This window comes from Cupressus sempervirens, chromosome 5 (genome assembly GCF_028749045.1).
Source record: "Cupressus sempervirens isolate cs-2001-9-10 chromosome 5, ASM2874904v1, whole genome shotgun sequence".
NCBI classification, from domain to species: Eukaryota; Viridiplantae; Streptophyta; class Pinopsida; order Cupressales; family Cupressaceae; genus Cupressus; species Cupressus sempervirens.
This window is the reverse complement of record NC_143122.1, coordinates 380107930-380112897: the sequence shown is the minus strand read 5'-3', so window position 1 is coordinate 380112897 and position 4968 is coordinate 380107930.

Genomic DNA, 4968 nt, shown 5'->3' with positions numbered 1-4968 from the left:
CCTCTTTCCTTTAGATGATATTTTTCCTCAATTCCTCTACAATTTGTTTTGATTTTTTTGAAGTCCACCTCTTTAGGGCTTGAGGGAATTCCTACATTGAATGAGGATGGAAGGATGATCGAATTAGGGTCTAGGGTTAAATTTCTAAAAACTTCTTGGGTGGTGAAAAATTGTCTATAAAAAGATGGTCTATAGGGTTGTCTAGGATAGTTCAGGGGAGATATGGTGGGTCTGACTTACAAAATATTATAAGGAAAATTCCCACGTGGCTTTGCATGTCATATTTATGAAATTTATAATTCCATACTCTTGTTGATAATATGAAGCCGAGTTTTTCATTCTTGCAACTTCTCGTTATTTCTCTATTTCTGTTGAGTGTTTGTGATATTAAGGGGAACACCCTTTATCATTTTTCCATCTTAGAGAATATTTCAATAGAAAAAAGTGAAATTTTGGAATGAAATTCCATAGAAAAAACATTTTTTATAGTGATCATATAGGGCTTAAAAGGTCTAATATCTTATCATTTATACCACTGGAATCAAATTTGAGGGCATTAAAAATACAATTTCCAATGTTCAAACTCTTTCTTAATAACATAAACTTGCATATTGCTATCTTTGAAAAAAAATGACAAATAATCATTTTTGAGTCTTCTTGTAGAATAATATTTGAATACTCATTTTTCCAAATATAATAGCGACCTAGAACCTTATTTACATCAAAAGCAACAAAAAAAATAGTGATGTTATTTAAACTTTCTTGTTCTTCACATATAGCACCAAGTAATTCTTCATTGGAATCAATAAAGGTTGTATTTAAGGGTTGAGGAGAGAACCTCCTATATCATCTCCATTATCACCATTCTAGTTGGAAACTCTACATTTTTAAAATGTAGACTTGAAGGATAACTTACTTTATTATTGCAAAAAATGACTTTGGAAGACTTAGGGGTTGCAAAGGAAATAGGCGGGTCCTTACTTGAGTGCTGAACAAAGCCTTCAATCATGTTGCATCTTCCATATAAATTTTCATATATCAAGCAAAAACAAAGTATGGAGAAGAACATAAACAAATCTTCATAAGGAAATCTTAAAACAAAATAAAACAAACTATAAAAAACATAAAAAATGCTAAAGGAAAAAATGATCAAGGGATGAGGAGCTACTTAGATGACCGATACCCCTAGATAATAAAGCACATAGCTCACTGCAAATGCTAGAACAAATATTTAGATTTGATTGAATGATTTGAAGGGTTGCTAGAGCCTTAGGGGTTAAAACACTAAATTCATCATAAGCTTGAGGACCTTAGATTTTTTGTCATTATTAGAATAGAAGATGTTTGTCATAGAAATATTTTAGGTCCATCCTTTTCTTTTAGGTACATCAGAATTATTTTATAATTTTATTTATTATTAAAAAAATACAAGAACTCTTTTATTATTTAACTTATTATTAAAAACTTATATTAATATTTCTTAAAATTTATTATTTAACTTCTTTTTATTTATTTAGATTTTTTTTTTTGGATAGATTATAGGCTTTATCATTAAAATTTCATTAATATAAATAATTTTACATATAGCCCCATTCAAAGTGTAGCCAGTGGGGGAAAAAGTACATGACAAAAACCCTAGTATAGCTCGAGACACAGCATCCTAAATAAAAATGATGCTTTACATGAGCCCTAAACCATTAGTTGGAGACTTTCATGGAAGAAATTCCTTCTATTGGAATTAAAACATGTTAGAATACAAATATATTTTCTTAAATGGGTGTTGCAATGTCCAACATTACTTTACATGAGCTTCAAACCATTGGGGACTCTGTAGAAGACTTTCCTTCTATTACAATTTATTACAAATTAACAACTATAAACTTATTCCTTGATATGGATGTTGTAAGAAATAGGAACAACAATGTTGCTAAAGCCAAGCCAAGTCTTTATGCTTGATGCTTGGGATTGGTTAGAGATATCTAGTACATCCTTATTATGTGGCGCATGTTAATATGCAAAAAGTACTCGTGCCTTTCTAAACTAAAATCATTGTTAGTGAATCTTAGCTAAGAGTAATGACTTCATTCAATCTAACTGCTTAATTAAGAGATGATGACTCATCACAATTTATCCCATATAAGCAACATTTTAATTTCTATTTCTTGCTTTTAAGAAACCAATGTTTCTGAAAATAAAAAGATACTTAATTGACAAACAATGTTATAAACTAGCAATAAGAATTAAACCAAGGATTTAAATAAGTTAAGATAAATTTATTAATGTCCAACAAGAGAAAAATGGGGATCTAAGGGATTGGAAACAGTATAGAGGGAAAAATGCTAGTAGAGGGAGCACCAAATGATGTCCGTAGAATGAACGTGAAAGAAAAACAACGAACGAACCAAGAAAAGGAATAACAATAGCTATGAATTTCTCATAGGTGAGAAGTAGTCCAGAATGGAAAGGTGGACATTAGGGCAATTAGGTATTTTGAAAGGTTGCCTTTGAGGGGTCTCAGATCTGGTGTGAACCGAGATAGTGTAGAGAGGCTGCTTCGATCCTCGGGAAGGAACTATAGGACTAAAGAAAGAGGCAATGAGCTGCGTAGGGGTCAATGTCTAGCAAAGCTAGAGCTGTATAGTGTGCTCGTGAAGTTGCATGGTCTCCTGAAGGTAGAGTGCAAGACAATGCTGGTCAATATATTTGAAGAATGAGGGAAGAGATCGACACTCTCTAAACAAACAATATAATCTCCATCGGATCTCATAGAAAATGGGGCAACAAAAAATAAAGTGAGACTCGATCTCGACCTCCCCGAGGTGACAAAGTTGATAGATCCTATCCTTCATACCAATCTGGTGATCAATCTAGATATGTAGTCGGTGAGAACCCACCCTAAAAGATCCCAAGGAGATGCAAAGAGCGCGAGTCCAATGACGAGTGAGGTACCAAGGACGTAAGATGATCTCATCCTGGATATCAAGAAAGTGCTCAGCATAGAAGGCCATGCACAGATGAAGCCCACCTGGAGAATTTGTCCAAGTCATGATAACATATTGTCTATAGATGTCAAGTCTAACATTCTCATTCAACTCCCGCTTAGGTGGAAGAAGATGGGCTAGAGCTTCTAGAGAAAACTAGATGGGGGGAAGACGATCCAAACTAATACCAACCGAGCCCAAGAGAGCAGAGACCTGGGTGTACCAAAAATGAGACCTATGACTAGAGTCTAAATCCACAACCTCCATAGAGGAACAATAAGCTAAGTAGGAATATCTGTGACAATCGTCAGAGGAATCAATGAAGCTCCGGAGCTAGTGAAGAAGCCAAACTAAATCAAAGATAGTCCCCAATCTGAAAGGGTGAGCACCAAACTTAGCCAGAACGATGCTGTGTGGTGTGAACTGGTGACATCTGATAATGTGCCGAAGGAAAAGAGTTTGGACTCTCTCAACAAAGGCCCAATCAAAATCCAGGGGGGAGGGGCCTCAAATAGTAGAGCCATAGAGGACAGTCAGCTTGACCAGGGAGTCAAGAAGAGACATCTTAGTCGTGGTGTTGAAAACACTATCACTCGAGAATAGCAAGGGAGCTAAGCCCCTTGTTGACTCTGGGCTGCATGGCTGGTCTCAGGTTGAATCGAGGTCCCAAAAACTCAACCCCTAAGTAAGTATATGAAGAATCAATCTCGATCTTGGTACACTGGAAGTAAAAATGGAGATGGAATGCCGTCAAACAATTGAAGACCATAACTCGAGTCTTGCCCAGATTTACAAGTAGCTCACGTGAGTCACAGAAAGAGGCCAAGCCATTAGGGGGCCATTGAAGACCATCGAGAGAAGATGCTAAGAGAATCACATCATCAAAAAATAGGAGAATAGAGATCAATACCTGATGTAGATAACAACCATCGCCAAGGAGCGGACAATCAAAGAGAAAAGCCTCAAGCTCGTTGATGTAGATGCCAAAGAGAGTGGGGGAGAGAGGACAACCTTGTTTCACCTTAATAGTGCTCTAGATAGGATCAGAGAAGCCCCGTGGAGTCTTGAATCTGCCCTTAACACGCTCGTATAAACTCATAATAGCTGTAAGAAGAATCTCTGAGATCCTGATATCCCTAAGACACTGAAAGAGATTTGCTTGAGGAACAGAGTCAAAAGCTTTGCAAAAGTCAACAAAACAACAATAAATTTTTGCTGAGTAGTGGCGAGCCTCCTCAATGATGGCCCATAAAGTCAAAATGTGATAAGTGGTCTGAAAATATGAACAAAACCTAGCCTGACCTCTAGCTCGACAATGTTGTTGTCGAGCTCACTGGACAAGCTACCATTCAACACAGTTACATAGAGTTTGGCAAAGGTATGCCCAACCATGATGATCTTGTAATTTTTGGGATCAAAGGATGGCCCAAATTTATGGATTAGATAGATAATATGTCATGACCAAGAGTGCCAAAAGAGCTTTGGGGATTGGAAGAACATTGCACAAAGAGACTTACACTACAATAAAGTGAACTTCCATTTCTTATGGCGAAGAAAGTGGTGGTAGTCGAGCCTCAACTGAGAGGAATAAAACCAATAGTATTTAGTACTAGAAATTGATTATGTATATTGAAAGAGATAGGTGAATCCAAGCATGCTAACATAGTAAAAATATTTTACAAAGATACAATTTAGCCTTTGATTAATATCCATATCTCCCCACATTCAGTTCAAATAATCATAAATAAATGATGCCCTAGTGAATCAACACAAACTCATCTGACATTTGGTTGTATCCTAGAGAACCATATCCATGTGATGTGTGATATCTTTTCCAATTTATAACAAGATTAAGACAAATGAAGCTAACAAATAATAACAGGTGATCTTTGAAGATACTATTTAAAGAAGTACCTTATGGCCAACATAGTAGAGAGGTAGATTATGCTAGATATTCATATTCCTTTGCATCTGGAATTTTGCACAT